Source organism: Cydia fagiglandana, chromosome 6 (genome assembly GCF_963556715.1).
Source record: "Cydia fagiglandana chromosome 6, ilCydFagi1.1, whole genome shotgun sequence".
Classification (NCBI taxonomy): domain Eukaryota; kingdom Metazoa; phylum Arthropoda; class Insecta; order Lepidoptera; family Tortricidae; genus Cydia; species Cydia fagiglandana.
In genome coordinates this window covers 15984610-16007755 of record NC_085937.1, presented here as the reverse complement: position 1 = coordinate 16007755, position 23146 = coordinate 15984610, and the positions used below count along the sequence as shown (strand labels likewise).

General features: G+C 36.5%; 1 protein-coding gene and 1 long non-coding RNA gene across 2 annotated transcripts in view; one reads left to right on the top strand and one right to left on the bottom strand.

Moving 5' to 3' along the window:
- Window positions 1-23146, bottom strand: part of LOC134665515 (uncharacterized) — a 130056-nt gene that overhangs the window by 66132 nt on the left and 40778 nt on the right. The window lies entirely within an intron of this gene.
- LOC134665604 (uncharacterized) lies at window positions 11183-12935 on the top strand. Its single transcript, XR_010098396.1, has 5 exons — window positions 11183-11299; window positions 11390-11541; window positions 11656-11752; window positions 11897-12204; window positions 12565-12935. It is a non-coding gene; the product is annotated as an uncharacterized LOC134665604 (long non-coding RNA).

Below are 23146 nucleotides of genomic sequence, written 5' to 3'. Positions count from 1 at the left end.
GGTTAACAAATAGCTGCCGTGCAGGTTCGTCCTGAGGGACTCGTGATATCAGTCTAATTAACTTTTTTTGTAGGATGAATGGTCGGTCCCTATCAGCCGCCAGGCCCCAAAGGTCAATTCCTCTCGTTAGGTGTGCATGGAAATATGCATAATATGCTGTCAGGAGGCCTTGCTCCGATAACGTATGCTTTAGACGTCCAATAGCGTAGAAAGCAGAATTCAATTTTTTTTTTAAATTATGAAAAAATATTTTGTCAGAATAAAGTCAAAAAATACTTTATTCATGTAGGCCTAGTAACAAGCACTTATGAACGTTTTACATAATAATATATTATCTTAAGCTAATTATCAGAGCAATTTATTGAAGTTAATATTATTCCATAGTAATATTGGATTATTATACAGATCAAATTTAATACTAAGAATTTCACAAAAAGATCGTCAAACATAAAAAAAAATTGTATAAAAAATACTAGTCTAGAATGTTTCTAGAATAAAATCTAAATGTCAATAACAAATGTCAATAAAACTTAACAAAGAAGTACATACATTGAATTATCTATTTCGAGTCACCATTAATCCCACGTTGTTTTATCACTCATGTAGTCTTGTGTGGTATAATAAGCTTTAGAAATAAGTTTACGCTTTACATAATTTTTAAATTTATTAATTGATAATTCAGTAATATGGTTTGGAAGTTTATTATAAAATCTTACACAATTACCCATGAATGATTTTTTAATTTTATGGAGCCGTGTGAAGGGCACTGCGAGCTTATGTTTATTTCTAGTATTAATATTATGAATGTCACAATTTTTCCTAAAATTAACAATATTTTTATGTACATACAGAATATTCTCATAAATATATTGACAGTGCACTGTCATTATGTCAATTTCCTTGAATTTATCTCTAAGTGAGTCTCTATGGTTCAATTTATATATTGCTCGAATAGCCCGCTTCTGCAGAACAAAAATGGTATTTATCTCTGAAGCACCGCCCCACAGTAAAATACCATATGCCATAATGCTATGGAAGTAACTAAAATATACTAATCGAGCTGTTTTCACATCAGTTAACTGACGGATTTTGCTCACTGCAAAAGCTGCAGAACTCAGTCTACTCGAAAGAGTAGCAATATGGGGACCCCACTGAAGTTTAGAATCTAAAGTTATACCAAGAAAAACTGTACTATCAACTAATTCCAATTCCTCATCCTTCACAATGACACTTGTTTGCACATGCCTTACGTTACTACTAGTGACAAACTGAATACATTTAGTCTTTTTCTCATTTAACAATAAATTATTAACATTGAACCAATTTACTACCTTTGAAATAGCATCGTTTACATCATTGTACGCTTGTTGCTGTCGTTTGACTTTGAAAATAAGTGAGGTGTCGTCTGCAAACAATACTATGTCATGGTGGGTCTTTACAAGGAATGGCAAGTCATTTATGTAGATAAGGAACAGGAAAGGCCCCAATATTGACCCCTGTGGTACACCCATAGAGACCAATGACCCCGGTGATCGCTGTCCACTCACATCGACCCTTTGTATTCTACCATTTAAGTAGGACTTAAGTAAATTCAGTGCCGATCCTCTAACTCCATAACAGTGTAGTTTCCTGATCAATGTTTCATGACAAACGCAGTCGAACGCCTTAGACAAATCACAGAAGACACCTAAAGCATCTCGTGACTCCTCCCAGGCATCGAAAATATGCTTAATTAGCTCAACACCAGCATCGGTTGTTGAGCGACCCCGTGTGAAACCAAACTGCTTATTATGCATTAAATTATTGCCGTTAAAATGTCGTACTAATTGTGAAAGAACTAATTTTTCAAAAATCTTGCTGAATGTTGGTAGCACAGATATCGGTCTAAAGTTAGTGGGGTCAGAGCTGCTACCAGATTTAAACAAAGGAGTTATTTTACTATGTTTCATTAAATCAGGAAACTCGCCGCAATCGACACTGTTGTTAAATATAACTACCAAGTCAGGCGCTACAATTTCTACTAAGGATTTGACAGCATGGACAGAGACTCCCCAGAGGTCATTCGTTTTTTTGACATTAATTGATTTAAACGCCTTTATTACATCTGAGGTACAAACATGTTCAAAATGAAGGTCTCTACAACACTCTGGAGCGTTATCTTTTAATAATGTAACAGTAATAATGTAATAATGTACAAATATTTTAATATATGATCAAAATATTTTAATTTTAATAAAAATAAAAATAGGTAATAATTGCATTCACTAGTGCACCCTAACGGGTTACTTAACTCTCGACTGTTATAGAACTCTTTCATTTGCAATGAGACTGGAATAACATTGGCAGTGCAATATATGTAATGGCTCCTCTACACGATGGGCCAACGCCGGCCACTCCAAGGGCATTTATGCCTTAGAGGGAGCAAGTGATATTGCTATCTCATTCTACTGCATGGCTGCGTCTTTTGGAGTGGCCGGCGTTGGCCCATCGTGTAGAGGAGCCATAAGAAACATAAAATCAATGATCGGAACACAGATTAATTTAGATACAACAAATTAAAAAATATGATTTGATAGTTTTCTTGCTCCAATTTGATGTTATTACAACTTCAGAAGACAATACCCATATAAAAGCCTCGTAGTAATCTATGGCAATTAATCTATCAAGTTAATTAGCATGTGAATGGTGATGCGGAGGAGAGCGCTCGACCGGGGAAGAATGGCGGTGCATTCTGTAGCACTGTTCATGTGTGAATTGCATTTAGATAGTTTCGCTTGGCGTCGCGGAGTGCCCGGCGCGAACGCGGCGCTGAAGATGCAGATCAGAATAGATGTAGCAAGTAGCATGTATCGCGAATTGCATGAAATCATACATCATCATCATCATCTCAGCCATAAGACGTCCACTGCTGAACATAGGCCTCCCCCTTGTTATGGGGGGTGAATGCCATAATCGCCACGCTTGGCAGGCGGGTTGGCGATCGCAGTCGAGTACACCGAATTTGAGGGACGCTGCTGCCCGTCCACCGGTGGTCTTGGACGTAGTTTAAGGACATACCAGGGTCATGAAAACATACGTCACGTACGTAATATACACTTTATTGCCCAAAACAATGATAGACAACAGTGAGATATACATTAAGAACAGTCAGCAGTCACCATACAGTGATACATTGGAGTCCCTAAACTAATTCAAAATTAGAGCTTAACGTAACCGCTCATATATGACCTGCGCTCATGCAGTTATTAGGTGGCTTTATTCATCTTCAAAAAAGCATGTCCGCTGCTAAGGTACGCGATGATGGTGCGTTTAGGAAGTCTATTAGACATATATCCGTGGATAGGAGATGCTACACGTACGATAGCTGGATTAATTAGCAAAGACGAATTGACGGAAGATAACGTCGCCAGTCGCCATGTCCACGCGGCGTAACCCGCCCGGCACCCTGCCACTTTCTCTCGTCGCAACCAGTGAAGAGTAAACGGAAAAGACTGTTCATTTCCTTGCAATCACTTACTTCAATATTGTTGAGCTTATGCTTAACGAGGAGAGTCAGGGGCGCCTTTTACCTCAACATCTTCCTCTCGTAGTAACGTCTTCTGAGCTCTTGCTATAGAACTGCAGAATGGAGTTATTAGAGATATAGTAACGTAACGCTACTTAAAGAGGTCTCGCAAAGCGCAAACGCTATCTATTCTGATTATTCACTAAATAGCATTGGGCTGTCTGAGAGCTCTAAAATATCACTATGTAGCATGTATTGAATTACAGTCTATTATTTACTTGTCTTCGCTGCAACTCATAAGCGGAGCATAAGTTTCAGCGTATGTCAATAACCTCTCTATATAAAGCGTTGATAACTTGATAGTTCGCCGAGCGGCTGCTAGACTAAATGGATAATTAAAAATATCATTGTGCGTTCACTACTGAGAATCATTGCTTATCTCGGCGTTTTCTTGGTTGCTTCCTAAATAAAATCGGAGATTGGCTACCTACAGTATCGGAGAATGATACAGATTAGGGATTGCAATCCGGACTGGTTTTGAATCCGGCCGGATCCGGCCGGATTTTGGCCTCAATCCGGCGGATCCGGCCGGATTGGTATTGCGGATAAAAAATTCATCAAGTCACGTATTTTATCATGTTTTTAGCGTTATATGCGAAGTTAAGGATATTTTTTAATGGATTAATAAAACGGGTGTCTTAACAGGAGACCTAGGCTCTCCGAAACATGTCGCGCGAGTGACTAAAAACAAGTGAGTCTAAACCGTAAATTATTCAATGTTAGTATGGCTCAAACAGTTTAATTCGATGACGGCTGTTTTAAGTTTCAAAAATCAACGTTTTCATTACTTAACCACAAATAAAATCTTCTTTTTCTCTTAAAATATCTATAGCCCAACCCACATTTCCAACAAAAAGGTGCTCTCAATTCAACCATTTTAGTTTTTGCAAACAAAATCAATAAACGTGTATACCTATACAAATACATTTAGTAGCATAATAATAACAAAATAACATATACACTGTTAAAAATTATGTAATTTTACATGCAAAAAAATTACATAATCCTGTAAAATTACCGAAAAATCTGGGAAATTTACGGAAAAATATGACATTTTACGTAATTCTCGTAAATTTTCATTTTTTCGGTAAAATCAATAATTTTTATATAGTTTTACATAAAATTTATGTAATAATCACTAAGCCATGAATATTTACATAAAATCTGTAAAATGACATGGAATGTTCGGGATAAATACATTTTGGTATGTATTTTTTACGATTGAAGAGGGAATTTTACTTAGAAATCTCGCAATATTACCTATTTTCGTGAAAAATACATTTTTATGTAAATTGACTTACGTCTTATGTAATATTCCGTAAGATATCAGTAAAATTACAAAAAAACATTATGAAATTTCCCAACATTTCTTTAATTTTACATATATTCTGTTCAATTTACTGTTTAAATGGTCTTTTTACATAACATATATGTAATAATCACTAAGAGATGGAAGTTTACATTAAATCTGTAAAATTACATGGAATGTTTGGGACAAATACTTTTTTTTATGTGTTTTTAACAATTAAAAAGAGAATTTTACATAAACATCTCGTAATTTTACCATTTTTTTTTCAAATTACATATTTGTGTAAATTTACTTACGTGTAATGTAATATTCGGAATAATGTCAGGAAAATTACAAACAATAATATAAAATTTCCAAAAAATTCTTTAATTTTACATATTTTCTGTAAATTTACTGTTTAAATGTGTCGCTTTACATAATAAATATATAATAATCACTAAGAGATAGAAGTTTACATAAAATCTGTAAAATTACATGGAATGTTTGGGACAAATACATTTTTTTATGTGTTTATATCAATTAAAATGGGTATTTTACATAAAAATCTCATAATTTTACCTAATTTTGTGAAAATTACATTTTTGTGTAAAGTTACTCACGTCTTATGTAAAATTCCAAAAAATGTCATTAAAATCACAAAAAACATTATGAAGTTTCCCAACATTTCTTCATTTTACATATATATTCTGTAGAAATTACAGTTTAAATGGTATAATTACATAATAAATATGTAATAATTACTAAGAGATGAACGTTTACATAAAATCTGTAAAATTACATGGAACTTTTGGGACAAATACTTTTTTAATGTGTTTTTAACAATTAAATCGGGAATTTGACATAAAAATCTCGTAATTTTACCATTTTTTATTGAGAAACACATTTTTATTACAATTTACTTACTTCTTATGTAATATTCCGAAAAATATCAGAAAAATTACAAAAAACATAATGAAATTTCCCAACATTTTTTTAATTTTACAAATTTTCTGTAAACTTCCTGTTCAAATGGGTCTTTTTACACGATACATATGTAATAGTCACTAAAAAATGCCCGTTTACATAAATATCTGTAATACTACAATTGATTTTTAACAATTGAAACGGGTATTTTACATAAACATCTCGCAAATTTATTATTTCTTTTGAAAAATACATTTTTATGTAAATTTACTTAAGTCTTATGTAATATTCCGAAACATGTCAGTAATATTACAAACAATATAATGAAATTTACCAATATCTTCTTAATGGTATACCTACATATTTTCTGTAAATTTACTGGTAAAATAAATAAATAATATATAGGACAATTTTACACAAATTAACCTAGTCCCACAGTAAGCTCAATAAGGATTGTGTTGTGGGCACTTTAGGTATAAATGTATAATCGATACATTCTTGAATACATAGGCAACATCCATAACTCCTGATGAACAAATATATTACGTGATAATAGACACACAAATAAATGCTCTGACCAGGATGCAAACCCGGGACGTCCTGCTTTATAGGCAGGGTCACTATCAACTAATAGGCTAAGGAGGCCGTGAATATGTTTTTTTTTACATATTCAATATGTATTGTATAGTAATCACTAAGACAATGGACTTTTACATAAAATCTGCAAAATTACATGGAATGTCAGGGACAAAAATAATTTTATTATCTACGTATTTTTCTATATTATATAAAGCTGCAATACGACTGACTGATGACACAATTGTTCTCCCAGAAGGAGGTTCGTGGTGTGTTAGACTTTGACAGTTTCATATAGAGGGCGGTTTCGTGATCTCCAGAAAATTCCGACTTTTGGTCTACCGCTTCCGGTCAGAAAAATGTTGGACGGGCCGGCCAAACGGTCAGACCTAGGTGGTGCTCGACCAAATGTCATAGAGGGACCCTGGCAGTTTTTAACGCGGCGCTGAGCTTCGAAACCCAGCGCTGCCGTGTCACGCGCATCTCATGTAACTTTAAAAGTCGAGTTTCGAGATAATTACGTTTAAAGTTTTAAAGATTCAAATGCTGTTATCGTTGACGGTTCGTCGTAATTTTTTATTTTATCTAATCTACATGTAGGAAATATGGTCACAGACTGGGCCCTTTAATTTTTGTTTCGCATAATTGAATAGTTTTCATTTTCGTCGAATTAAATGTTTCCGCATGATCAACTCTTCCATACTATAGTGGTCACACGAAGTCATGTAAGTCAAGTTACATGACATTCGCGTGATCAGACGTGACACGTATTACTATAGGAATATTGTTGTCGTATAAATCAAGCGCTCGGCCAGTCATGCCTAACTCCGGTACTTAAGAAACGATGTTGATATTTTGGTTGTGTCAGTCATACAACTTAAGTTACATGAGTTAGCCATATGCTTTTCTCAGTAAATAATGAAGATTTTCAAAATTTTCTTATAGAAGATATATATTTAATGGTTTTTAAGACGATTTAGACTGGTTATTCGTAACTCATGTAACTCGAGTTAACGGAGTTAGGCGTGACACGGCAGAGCGAAGGTCGAAGGCCGAGCTCCGCGTAGGGCCGAAGGCCCGGAGCGTCCTTTTCGATTTCCCAAACACGCGAGGCCGAAGGCCGAGCTGCAGGAATGAAGTGCTCGCAAGCGGATCTTTTTATCCTAGCAAAAGTACAACTTTATTTCTTTTTCCCTTTGGAAAACAAACTACTACACAATTACAACAGCAACAACAACATTACCAACAACAACACATCAACAACAGCACCAACAGCAAACAACACGCGTACCGCGGGGAACTTTACATAAAAGTGTCGTGATTTTACCTACTTTCGTGAATTTTTTTTTATGTAAATTTACTTATCTATTATGTAATATTCAGAAAAATGCTAGTAAAATTAAAAACAATACAATGAAATTTTCCAATATTTCTTTAATTTTCTGCAAATTTACTATTTCAATGTGTGTCTTAACATTACATTTTTATTTATTTTATTTCAAACAAGTTAAACAGCATAAAAGTAAAAATACCAAACTACTACTTAACTAACTTAGCGCCACTTGCACCGTCCCACTAATCCGAGGTTAACCGGTTAAACCGTTAATCCAGTGTCAAATTGTACTGGTAACCAAGGTAACTCCAGATTTAACCGGTTAACCCCGGGTTAGTGGAATGGTGCAAGGGGCCCTTAGGGTGGTATTCCACCTGTCAAATTTGCATTCAATTTCTTTGTCCAATGTCAGTGCATCTCACTCTCTCATTATTAAGTGTGAGTGATAACAATAAATAAGTACTGTGTGTTTATAACTTTTTTTTATTATTTTGTAAGTGTTTTTATATTTTACTTTTATATTCATATTATAATTAACCTAACTTAAGAAGAAAAATAAATAAAGAGAATAAGTACTAAAAAGTACGGAACCCTCGGTGGGCGAGTCCCACTCGCACTTGTCCGGTTTTTTTCACATTTATGAATTCCTAGCTCTTGCCCGCGAGTTCGTCTGGTAACATACGAGTACCCATTAAGGGTGACTCACGTTAGACCGGGCCGTGCCCGGGCCGGAGCTTCCGGCGCATCGTTTTCTATGGAATGCATCACGTGTTCGCCTGTCATGTCATAGAAACGTACCTAAGCGCCGGAAGCTCCGGCCCGGATGCGGCCCGGTCTAACGTGAGCGTGAGTTATCCTTTACCTACATACATAGAATAGAACACAAACTACTTAATGCCTAATGGTAACATTCCATTTCTAACCGCAGCTGCATTACTGTCAATTTTACTATGGAAATTGACAATGACAGCGACGCGTTCAGTACCGGTAGTGCAGCTGCGGTTAGAAATGGAATGTTACCATAAAGCTGCTAACAGTGCTAACACATTACCGCACCGCACCAAGGACATTGTCAAGGTTGTTGTCAAGGTCTTACTTATGGGTGCGTCGCAATGACCTTGGTGCGGTGCGGTAATGTGTCCAATGATATGTTTGTCCAATGTCATGGCATCTCACTCTCTCTCTCAAGCAAAATGTGAGACAAAACACACATTGGACAAAGAAACAGAAACTGGACAGGTGGAATACCCTAATACAATTCCGTGAACAAGTTTTAACCTGCTGAGAATGCCGCCCGTGCGCTCGAAATTAAGAAGGTACTTAGGTACTTACTTAGTAAGTAGGTACAGTCACCTGCAATAATATGTTACTCTTCAAAGGCCGCAAAAATATCTGACACGACCTTATCTGTAGAGCCATAAGAGCGTGTCACATATTATTGCGGCCTTCGAAGAGTAACATATTATTGCAGGTGACTGTACTTACCTAATTAATTTTAGGCAAAATCGGTTTGTGCTCACACCACATCGTTACTACTAATACCTACTTAAAGATAAATAGATTCATTAATATTATGTAAAGATAGAAATACTTAGTTACTTAATACGAAATCTACATACATATCTAGGTAGGTACCTATTTATTTGGGTTCGTCTTTGACGTCTCTAAAAATAAATATGTCAAATATTCATATCAGACATAGGCATTTTTGAGAAAATTTTACAAGAATAGAATAACTTACAAAAAAATGTATGTGGTTTGACAGTTTTTATGTCAAAGCGAGGTAAAGTCGCTAATTCGCCACCCCCACCTGGCGGGATAAAAAGTTAGTTTTCCTCCCAATTAATTTTTAAGTAAATATGGGATAGGGTAAAATGCCCCAATTAGAAAAAAGGTAATCGATCATGACGTCTCTTTTTATTAAAAAATTAAGTCACAGCAAATATGTTACAAAAAATTATTAACTACATGTAATTAAAAACTACATAAAGCTACAACTAACTACAATATAAACTAAAATTATAAATAAAAACCTGGCTCCAGCTCTGTGCCTTTGGGCAGGGTGCCAAGAAGGCTGGCGGCATTGCCGCGCTGTCCAATTGTATTTTTCCACAGTTTTGTCTTTTCTGGTTCCACTAGGTACGGCCAGGGTTCAGCATCAGCTCAGCTCTATGTATACTAATACCTTCTCCCGAATGTAACAAACACTTTTCTGAAAACCACATCAAAATCGGTTCAGCTAAACGCGAGATAATCGCGGACAAATACACCGTGTAACATGAGGAAACCGAAATATTTTAAACCGAATAATTTTAACTGCGTATTCCTGATCATATTTAGAGACAAAAATGTCCTATAAATTTTTTTGAAATTCGCCTAGTTTCAGAGATAATATTAATTAAAAAAAAACAAGTTTTTATTGTTACAGTGTAAAAGACCTTTTTGATGGTGATGTTGCTGCTATGGGACGTAGTCTAAAATATCCTACTTGATAGATATCAAAAAGTGACAAGTAACGCTTTGCAAAAAGTAGGTTTTACGAAAAAAAAATGTAAAAATCAATTTTAAGTGAAAAGTTTACCAATCAACATCAAATAACATTTATTTTTATGTACATGTACATTCAAGAAATTGAAAAAACAAAACAACAAAAATTTTTTTTTTTGGTGAAGTATACCTAAACTCATCTTACATTTTTTCTTTCTTTTGACCTCAGAAATGCGTGGTTAAAGCTATTCGGTTTCCTCATATTACACCGTGTATACTTACAAACATTCCGTGTAGTTTTGGACATATTATAAAAGTTATTCAACGATTAATGCAGGTGGCTGGTAATAGGCCACTTTACCCTATGATAATAAATCTTCCTCGCGCTATCCCAGCTTTTTGCCACAGCTCATGGGAGCCTGGGAACTGCTTGGCAACTAATCCCGGGAATTGGCGTAGGCACTAGTTTTTACAGAAGCGACTGCCATCTGACCTTCTAACCCAGAGGGGAAACTAGGAAACTTGTTGGAATTAGTCCGGTTTCCTCACCATGTTTTCCTCTTCACCGAAAAGCGATTGGTAAATATCAAATGATACCTATTTCGTACATAAATTCTTTTCAACTTTACCGTATGATAAGCTACAAAAAAAAATTAGAAAACTAAGGGATTCAGATAGGTCATTCATTGGCTCCAGGGAACCCCTTAATGTGAATTACAGCATCAAAGTTGGAAGCAACAAAACTTACGATGTTATTTATATGTACCAATGTCAGCAATTATTGGTAAAATTGTGTACCTAATTATTAATTTCGAAAAATAATCTATAAATCTTCAAATATGAATTCATATCCGTTAGCACTCGCGGATTGGACGAATTTTGTGCGGCACTGGCACACACCCAATCACGGATCAATATTATAACGCGCGCCAATGGCGCGCGAGCTACATGGATCACGCGATCGCTAGTCAGGCGCACCCCCCCCCCCGCCACGAACCTGTAGCTGCGCTGTGCGCTGCGCAGTTCATGAGTTCACATCAAAATGGCGCTCGCTCACTCGCTGTGCGTAGAACGTAGTACTTGTGTAAACGTGTAAATAAATTGGAGATAGCATACAAGAAAACAGGTAAATATAAGTATTAGATATACCTTTACTTTCTTGCATCGAATATCTAGTGAAATCTGCATTAGACCTCAAAACGTTATGTACTTCCAGAAAGGGTTCGCGGTTCAACTTTTTTCTAACGGTTTCCTCGGCGTCCTTTACAAAGTCCAGTTGATATCGTGTCCTGTCCACGTCCAGGGTGGATCAGACCTGATCTACAAAATCTTGGAGCAGCCGCTTTCGTCGTATGCCATTAAAAAAATGTAAGTATTTATTAGCTAAGTACATCTAAATTTAAAACGATATTAGTACATGCTTGATTGTGTAGGTTAATTAAATAGTCACAAACACTAATAAATTGTGTTATTCTTTTACAGTAAAACATGCCCGTTATTAAAATTTGGTCAGTAGACCAAACAATCAAGAAAGCTGTTCCAATAATGGACCCAACTTTAAAAAATATCATTGAAAAAGGTGAGTAAATCTAAATTAATTTGACTTTTCGTAATGAAATATTTTTTGTGTAATTGTAGAATGTAGTGTATTGTAGAATAGACTATAATTGGATACCTACTGTTAAGCATTAATGTGCTGACCCAAACCACATTTATTTTGCAGTATGATGTCAATTTAAAAATTTGACGCTTGTAGTTGACAAGATAGAGCTGATGCTGAACCCTGGCTGTACCTAGTGGAACTCAGGTTTGGTGCAACATAGGCCCACGCTATTTTGATCATCCGTCACATAGAGGGAGAGCAATACCCAAGATATAATTCATAATCCATTTTCTTCCAGATGAGGTACCATCCTAAATATAGTAGTTCCATTTACTAATCTTATTAACTTTTTCTTTTCCAGGAACCATTAACCAGGGTTCAAGTTGCAGAGCTATCCGAAATAGCTGCGCCTAACATTGTATTTTTAGGTGAGACTTAATTATTATTACAATGATAAAATGCCTTACCTGCGAAGCATAACACTGTATGTTTCATATAATTTATAATTAATCATAATATAATCTATATGAAACATACAGTGTTAAAACGTAAATGTATTGAATAAACCTGTGGCCCTAGTGAAAAAGGGTACAAGTGTCGCGCAGCTTAGTTGTAAAAGGGGCATGGAACTTACACCCTTTTAAAACTGCGCTGCCCGAGACTTGTACCCTTACTCACTAGTAGTGCCACTTAACGTAATACGATAAATTATCTTATTTGAGGAGGAAGTATTAAATTTGGGGGCCTATTATATTACCTGTTTTAACCATTATGTTTTTTGTCCACAGATAATGAAAATATAATTATATTACTTGCTAGTAGAAAAAACGATTGTTAGCGAAACTGAGATTCTGCCTACGTCGTTACAACTATTGATGGCGGCTTACTGCAACTTGAATATGGAATATCCAGTGGACTGTCAAAACACATTAGAATATATACAAAGGTATATTTTTAAAATAAATCCTAAAGAAGGAAGTCATAAGTAATAGTTTTTGATTTTTAAAAAGCGTTTTTCAATTAAAAGACATGTCAAGATCGCTTAACTTCTTGCAAGTTCTTTCTAATGCTAAAAAAACTAACTATAATTAATGTCATTTTCAGACAATTCGTTACTTGAAATGGTATAGGTTTCACGCATTAGATTCACATAGGCCTTATTAACCGAAACTTTTATAAGACTAAGATATAATTTATAGTGTCGTATGTCTTCTACTTTTTGTACTCTGTCACAGAATAAATAATAATAATATGCACGTAGACGTGTATATACGCGTGTGCTCTATAATTTTAGTGTGTGAAAATCAATAAATTTATTTCTTTGTAATTTTGTTTTTTATTAAATAACCTCCAAACTGTAAATTGCTTGTTGTTTGTATATTATGACTGATAAAATTAGTTCGTTTTACATGTTATTAGGCGATATTTCCTAAAGAATTCAATACAAATTTTGTACATTTACATGCTATCGATAATTCTCAGGATTTTGCTATTAGCAAGTTGGTATTTGTTTTCTTATGTACTTTAATAAATGCAGTCTGCAGACAGGCTGCATTAATTAAAATACATAAGAAAAAAAACTAACGAATGGTTAATAACTAAATCCGGAGAATTACCGTAAATGTACAGAATTTGTATTGAATTTTACAGAAAAATATCCCCTAATAACATGAAATATTACCTAATTTTACAGGTAATAATACACAAACAACAAGTAATTTTACCTTGCCCATATTTAAAATCACAGTTTTCTTATGTAAAAATACATAAATTGTATCAGTAATATTACCGAATAAAATGGAAAAATACTTAAAAATCATTAAAAATACATAAAGTTTGTGGTAAAATCACATACGCAAACTGTAATAAAACACAATAATTTTGTAATATTACTGAATAAAAAGTAAATATACTTAAAAAAACATTAATAATAAATAAAGTTTGTGTAATTTTACAGACGAAATCTGTAACAAAATACATAATAATTCGGTAATATTCCCGAATAAAAAGGAAAAATACTTAAAAAAATCATTAATAATACATGTACTTTGTGTAAATTCACATACGAAATCTGTAATAAAACACATATTACTTCTGTGATATTACCAAATACAATGTAAATATACATAAAGTATCATTAATAATACAAAAACTTAATGTATTTTTACATACGAAATCTGTAACAAAACACATAATAATTGTGTAATGTTACCGAATAAAAAGTAAAAATACTCAAAAAACATTAATAATACATTAAGTTGGTGTAATTTTACACATGAAATCTGTAACAAAATACATAATAATTCGGTAATATTACTGAATAAAATGTAATCATACATAAAAATCATTACTAATACACAAACTTTATGTATTTATACATACGAAATTTGTAACAAAACATACAATTACCCTGTAATATTACCGAAAAAAATGTAAAAGTACGTAAGTGAAATTTTACGGATATGTAAAATTACATAAATGAGATTTTACAGATTATGTAAAATTACATAAGTGAGATTTTTACATATCTGACAGTATGATTATGTAAAATTACATAAATGTAATTTTACATAACCGTCAATTTGTTTGATTATGTAAAATTACATAAATGTAAAATTACATAATAATGAAATCAGGTCGATATGTAAAATTACATACGCCTTGTAAAATTACATAATTATGTAAAAATACAGAAAAGTTAGGGCAACGAAAGTTGCCCTAAAATTATGTAAAATTCCCTGAATATTTTTAACAGTGTACATAATAATAATAAATAAATATTATAGGACATTTTTACACAAATTGACTAAGCCCCACGGTAAGCTCAAGAAAGCTTGTGTTGTTGGTACTCAGACAACGATATATAATATACAAATACTTAAAATTAAATACATAGAAAGCAACCATGACTCAGGAACAAATATCTGTGCTCATCACACAAATAATTGTCCTTACCGGGATTCGAAAACCCAGGATCGCGGCTCCACAGGCAGGATCACTACCCACTGGCTAGGTCAGACAAGTCGTCAAAAGTCAACATATATTTCTCTATTTAATTTTATAAATATTTATTCATTATATTTTAAATGCAGGTAACACTTATTATAAGTACAAAATAAAACGAAAGAACATGTACATTAAATTACAATGTAACAAAACAATAAATTGAATATAAACCAATCCAGTACTTACGGTGCACGGAAATCTCACGACACATATTTCGTCGGCTAGAAGACTGGCGTCAACTAACAAACAAGTTGTCGTGTTGCTGTTTGCGAGCGAGAAAATTCGAATACTGGCGAGAACTTTTAAATTTTAGCAGTGTTTTAAGCTGTTATTTTATATTTTAGCGCTTTATTTCACTTTACCGGATCCGGGACCGGATCCGGTGAATTTTGCCGGATCCGGTATCATGAAAAATGTGCCGGATCCGGCCGGATTACCGGATCCGCCGGACCGGATTGCAATCCCTAATACAGATGTTTCAATACCATATACATATGTGTCGTACCTATATCAATAAGCCAGACATTACCAAACTAAAACGGGACTAGGTTTGTCATTTGTGTGCATGTAGGATAATGTCATGGGCCAAAGTAGAAACTAGAGATGCACCGGATATCCGGTTAGTAACATTGCTTGATATCAGAGTAAACAAATTGGATTTAAGAAACAGACACGGTCATAATCGTACTTGTTTATTATTTTAAAACAATTTAATCATTCCACTGACTTGCACGCGCACTCATTTCGAACCTAGAAATGAGTCCGCGCGAACGTTTACTAGGTAACAGGTCAAACCTGCAGAAAGCGCACCTGAAAAACCGAAATGTAGGTATATTTCACTTCTTTTCTTGTGTCCGGCGGCCGGATACCGGATATTCGGCCAGTGTCCAGGCCGGATATCCGGTATCCGGCCAAACAACTGTCCGTTGCATCTCTAGTAGAAACTATAGCTGGCATGAGGCACCCCCAGGTCTGCCATGGCATATTACCTAATGAGAACAACTATCACTATCAACTTTACGTAGGGAAGTTTTAAAACTGTAATCCAAAGGTCATTCGTCATTCCATATTGATAACATAACAGCTCACTCCGAAATTTCAATATCAATATTGATGGAAGAGGCAGAACAATACATCATAGATAAAGCAAACATTGGGGTCAAACCACCTGACACCAGCTTGGGTAGGATAGGAGCCCATAAGGCAGGTCGCAGGTCCGCGGCGCGTGCCTTAGCCCTCATTCTGATCGGCTGCGCGAGCGCTAATGCGTCATTTACTTAGAATAACCAGTTCAATAAGACCTCAAGATCAATAAATGTGCATAAACGGCGAGGGCTCTTTTACTGGTTTGTTCCAAGGAGCAAATAGATGCATGGAGTTGGAATGACACTGGTCCTATCTGATCGCGATGAATTATTTATACCGAAGGGGCTTACACGACCACAGCCCGCTTTGGAAATGTATTAGGGGATCATGCGAGCGATAATTTGAGCGAACTAGCCGAAGCAAGTGTAGTTAGTTCCCGTTACGCTGGCCGTAACGAAGTGTTCATGTAAATTTAAATGACTCAAAATTTACTAAAGTTAGGCCAAGAAAAGTCTGCAGAGGTTTTGCCCACGCAATGCAGGTGCTATTTTAAAAGTCAAACTTCTATGAAATTATGACGTATAAATAACACTTGCACTGCATTGGCTATCAAAATCGCTGTTGACTTTTCTTGGTCTAACTCTACCTAAGGGGTTCTTTTAGAAACTTCTGGCAAATTGGTAAAAGCCCCAAGTTCCTTTTTAGACCTCCTTCCTTTCCTCCTTCTTCTTTCCTTCCTCCTTCCTGCCTTCCTTCCTTCTTCTCATTCCTATTATTAAGACTCCACTGTCTGTTTGACTGTCCGTCTGTCTGTCACCAGGCTGTATCTCATGAACCGTGAAATTCTCACAGATGATGTATTTCTGTTCCCACTATAACAACAAATACTAAAAAGTACAGAGCCCTCGGTGGGAGAGTCTGACTTGCACTTATCCGATTTTTATGTATCTATAGCCGACATACACTCCGAGTCAACTGCATTACAATAATTTAAAAAACAGAAATATTAAAAGTAAAGTATCCAGAGTTAAATAATTCGTAACTATATTCGTAAAATTAGTTATTTCAATGAGAGACACGTCATTTGCAGGCCATATATTTGCTTTAACATATGTCTTGGAGCAAGTTATAAATATCCGAGAGAGTAAGCGACAAAGTATGCGACATTACATTACAGTCAATGTCACTTTGTTTGTCCAATATATCTTATTATGTATTTGGTGTTGCACTATGCATTTATGACAGTAATAATAGGCTAGTTTCCTATAAACAATTTAATTTTTATTTTTCACCACACCAGCTCGGAAAGGCTTACTTTACACTTCAAAAACTGAGAAGCAAAGTTACATTTTAGTCACATGTGAGGCAAAGTAATCAAATGCAAATTATGAGTTGTTTTCTTATGTTTGCTGGTAGAATTGACTTTTAAATGATGATTTTGGATGATAAATATGTAATAACATTCATTTGGATTTGATTTGGTTTTATTTTGTTTAATATTTTACATTTAATATTTGCTTCAGGTTGGTGTGGTGAAAATGTTGTGTTTCACTCGTGGAAAAAATTTTGTTTAACCCTCGTGCTTTGAAACCCTCGCAACGCTCAAGATTCCATCTTTCGATCCAATTTGGAATCTGTCGCTTGCTCGGGTATCAATATTAGCACAAGCGGTTATACAACAACTTTGACCCCTTGTAAAACAAATAACTATTACAACAAAAGCCAAATAGAAACACCAAGGATAACTACTTTTTAAAGAGCTTTTAACGATTTTTAAAATATTAACGTCTCATACTCGTATACCAATTTCATCAAATAGTTTTTAACGTTTCATCGTGCGATTAAGGAGTAACTGAACATACTAGTTGGGAAAGTAAGCCAAGTAGAGTCATTTTAGGCCTTAGGGAACATCCATTAAAATTTGACGGTGTTAATGTCGGTGGCCGATCGTAAGATCAGGCATATCGTGAAATTCCTAGGCATATCGTGAAACGTGAAAATCTTTGACTCATTCTCTGAGTCGACGGAGACCCGCTACGCGGGGCTCCTATTTCTGCGCAGTTTGCCCTTTGGGCATATGAAGCAACCTAACGAACCTATCCTACCTATATATTGGTTTAATGTGACTATCGTCAAAACATTACACAGGAACATTACGATCTGCCTTACGATCGGCCGCCGACATTAACTCTACTATTTGCACTTAGACAAACAGTTCGGTGCAAACCGATATGAGAAATAATTTAGAAGGCTAGAAGAGCATCCGTCATGTTGACGTTACGCTGCAGAACAGCGGACGCCCACGTGGCCCGGAACCGTGAATGTGCGGGAATGCTGGACCGGAGCCAACCAGACTAACGCATAAAAATATGCACTACGTAAGTACGGGCACGTCATCGGCGCGTTTGTCGCCTAGTGTAGCACTTAGAGTATCGAAGACCTGAGATAAGACTGCATTATGTATATATCATCTTAGTTGATATAGGTGTATGCAAAGGTGAACAAATTAAGTCAGTCTGATTCAATGAGCATGTATAACCAGTACTCGGAAACAGGCGAGCAGGTAGTAAGTCTTTGAGAGAGTAGGTACGTAAAAGCAATAAAATGATCCAGATAGAATACAACGCACGCAGAGCCGCAGGTATATACAGCTAGTATTTAATATATCAAGGTCAGTGATGGGTCATCACCATAAAGTACTGATGATACCATGCCCACTTACTACCTAATACTTACTCGTATATGCGCTTAAAGTTATTTCAGTATGGCTTAGTCATTAAAAAACGTTAGTCACCGCAAAATAAATGGCGTTTCGAAACAAATTACAAACACACATAACGCTGAAAGCGTATTTACAACACAATATGCGGAGCATAAGTTGCTCGATTCTTCCTTCCGCAAGTATATCACTCTCATAACGCGTAAAGAACTTCTGAGTAAAAAAATTATAACAGAATATCTCAGAATAGGAGAATTATTGCCGCGGGGCACGGCTAACTTTAACAAAAGAACAGCCCAGCAACTGAACTTTTAACAATCTTAAGTTGACTAACTCCAATTTGAATAAGGAACAACCGTGCCAGAAAAGAGATGACAAATTTCGATAAGGGTGATCTAAATTTGAGGTTTAAAACAGTACGTCAGTTCTAAGGCGGAAGAATACGGCTTTATATAGCGTCGGTGGTTTTGCGGCTCGAGATAGGGGTGGGACAATAAATGTAATGATGTCAAAGCGAGAGGGCCGCGGTAACGAGCGCCCTCCCGCCTCTACGGCTCTACACATTCTTTTATTACAGTGCACCCCTCGCGACAGCCGCGAGACCACTCGACTGGAAATATAATCACTACAGAAACGGATCGTTTTGTAAACAGAGTGGGTTGAGGCTGTTTAATTAATTCTCCTGATCTTTTTAAGCCGCGAATTGGTGACAAGTTAACCTCAATGAATGAGTCTTAATTGTGTGACAGACGGTACGATAGGCGAATGATTAAGACAATGGGAGTGTAATGGATGCGAGACGTTGCAAATGATTTCGTTTGCGCCGCTCCGCCTGTTTACAATGCAAATTCATCTAGCACCGCCCGCGCGCCGCCTCCGCGCCCGACATGTCATGTGGAGCGCGACTCCGTCCGCGTACACTTTCATAGGAAACAAATCATGTACGCAGGTTACTTTCGACAACCGCAATCACGTGACTGTGCTGATTACGATCTAAGAATTATTCCTTAGTATTCATTAAATTTCACAAACTTGAACGCGAGAACGTAAAATGTTTCTCAATTAAAATTCACGCCGCTCTGCACTGACCTGCGAGGAATTTTTGGTAATGTCATGTAGAAATTACTAAATTATGCCGTACGCTTTTTAATATGAATACGGAGACCTTAAAGCTTAAGAACGCACATAATTATTTAATGATGTGTTAAAAAACGCAACAATGATGATGATTTTTGCCACAATTTATATAAACACTAGGTATACTCTAACTTAGGACACTAACGAAAACGTTGTAAAGCTAATTATCTACCAACTGCATGGCAGAAGAAAGGGCTCTACGTACTCTCTCGTGCATGCTGCAGAATTTGTAGATGCTAATGAGCTCGGAATAGTCCACGGCTTGTTGAACAACTAGAGCCCCACCCTCATTAATCTGTACAAACTTTTCTTTAAACGAGCAAACGTTTAAATTTTTGTAATCGCCAAACAATTTTACGCGCCAGCCTACGCCGTAAGCTAAGAGTAATTGTAAAACTGGCAATTAAACTCATTATACGTTAACCCAGAAGGCACGCTGTTCCCAGTTTAAAATAAACGACATAATTACTAGCAATGTTCATTGCGCTTCATCGCATAATTACACAATCTACTCGTCCAATTGGTAATAAATAACATTAGTCTAGTAGTTCTGCATCAATTCGTCAAAAAATTGCACCGACTGAGCAAGGCATTATAACACGCATTGTATTCAAATATAGTCAAATGTTGTAGCGACAATCAGGCATAAAAGCTATGCAATCGGAAGATGTAGGCAGTGGATCTGAATGATTGTTCCGAATGTTTCTATTATTGTATTCATAACGTAGCTCGTTAACCCGTGAATGAAAGCTGGCAGATACCGCGTATGTTTCCAACAGTGTCAAGGTCAAGAATGGCACTTAGTTTGGTGCCAACAAGCGTCCCCCATTTGAAATGAGCGCGGAATTCACGTATTTTACGACGGAAGTGAGGATTGAGAGGTAATCTGATATTGTTGTGATGTGTTGTGATATGTCATCAGATTAATAGTATCGGGTTAACAATGACATTTAGTGGGATGCGCGTGCGCGTGAATTATCGTTTATCGATCTATCGCGCACAATGTTATCACAGCGATCGGCGCGCCGGCCGGCCCGCGCTCCCGGCCCGTGCTAGCGTGGAATGCCACACCAGTGGGAGTCGCTATCTGAACGCAATTTGACATCAATGCATGCTGATGTAACTTATCGCAGCCACCAATCATTCCATGTAATAACAGCTGCTCCAAATCCGACGCCTACGGAACACAAAATGGAAAGATCAATAGTCACCCTTATAATTTATCTAATTTATACAGATGAATGGATATTCAAACCAAATTGGATAGTAGGCTGAACGCATAACAACCCAACAATCCTTTTGATATCTAAACATCAAACAGTACTAAGGGAAATATCCGAATATTCAAATGGAATGGTGACATGCGAGGAAAGGCCACGGCGGCAACGTAATCCTGAACGATTCGACAATTTTAACAAGAGATTTGAGTTGACAGAATTGAGTCTCTGTAGTTAAACAATACGAGTGAATTCGAGTGCACCGGACGTGGTAAGTTCAGCTAGCCCCCGGCGAATTAGTGACAGCTGTCCTCCCCCGTTTGAATACGGACTCACGGACGACAGTTTAAACGGCTAAATCGCATAATCCACGGGACGGACAGGCGCGGACTGCCAGCCAAGTGGAAAACTAAAGGCGATGTAGGGATTTAGAATCCACTGGAATTATTAAATTAAGCGGGGAGTGTCGAATTAAACCAGGTCAACGTTCGGACTCGGCAGTTCTATAAAACACATTTATAAGTAGACACGCAGTTTTCCTTTACAAAATGAGTCTGCATGCCCCAAAGCCTGCAAAACAACGGAAACTATTTGCTAATAATAGTCTATCCGAGTTGTTAGTTGCTCCATTCGTTGAGAGCTAATCCATCACCAATCTCCACGATATTGCGTTTACAAAGAGTGCACAAAGCTAATAATTAGAAAGGCTTCGGCGCGAGGGCACGGGCCGAGGGCTGCGACAGGGGGCGAAGCGAAAACAAAGTATCCAATTTCTCCACTTCCCCACTTCCGACGCAATTACTACACAATATTGTGGGGCTGCGGTCAGGCGCCGCAGCCCGGCTGAAATCTAGGCACCGCTGCAATCTCGTTACGGAACATAAAGTACAGTTTTATTGTTCTCCTTAGGCTTTTTTCGCAAGACCTATTGAAACAAAGAAACCTGTACCCTGAATAAACCGGCGCAAACGTACAGGTGTTCATTGTTTTTTAAAACTGTAGCCAGTGCTGCGTGACAACATGAATGGAGCGTAAATCTCGTCATGTTGATTTTGCTATCACATTAGCTAATTGACAGTAACCTGATCTGGTAATGTGCGGGACATAAATCACAGATCTCCTCTCGGTCCAAACGTCAAACTGTCATAATGCTGATGGACACTATGGAAGGGGCGCCAAAGCCAATACACGATCCCTATTATACGATGTGTCAACAAGCGGGATAATATTATACACGGCCTTTATTATAATTATCCGACTTACATTGCTCAATTTAGGCAGGGGGAGTACTTTTTGTTTGATTCCACTAATCTAACGAAGCACTTTTTAAAAACTCATAAAAACGCGACCCCTCACGAATGCTTCCGTCATCGAGGCATTTCAACGTAACCCTTTTTTGGTGGGGACCCGCAACAAAACGAGCTAACATTTACAAAACAAGAAAAATTTTGTCGAACAAGATGAAAGCTCTTATCGCCCAGGGCGTAGCGATCCATTAAAGGCACTTTAGAGTAGACTCGAGGGCACCAGTGCTACTGTATTTACAAATATAAGAAGACCTTCCGACTCTTCGCAACGTCACTTTAGTTAGGAGATTTTAAAGGGAGTGTGTATCAGTCAGGGGTCTTTTAAACTGGTTGTGTTTTGCGTAAGAGCACTCAGATTTTAAGCAAACACTCTAACGTTAGAATCATATGACCCGCCTTGCACATAACAAACGACGTACTTGAGCGGCGCGGCGTGCCAATCAATGTCGATCGCCAAATCGTGTTATAAGGCCAATTCTGTCGCACGTTGTACACAAATATTGTAATTATTATTGTGTAAACATAGCGTTGCGTGTTTACCGCATAGTTGTAATAACAAATCATTAATTTCACAGAATGTAATGTGATTGTCGGGCTACTAAAATTATTTTCAGTTTACCTTATTTTGCAAACTATTTATAAAACAGTAACCACAGTTGTGGCGACTCATACATTGATTCAAGGCCAGCAAATGCAATTTAGTAGACACCGACTTCCCTTCGTTTCCCAACTACCTATCGCGAAGAATGGGGGTCGAGCGGTGATTCATTCGCCGCACAATAGATTTAAGTTATGTGATTCGCATTATAACGACCGTAAAATTGTGTTAAAACAATTTTCACGCTTTTCGTTTTCGGTAAAGGATACAAATAAAATTATAAACACTGTCATACACATA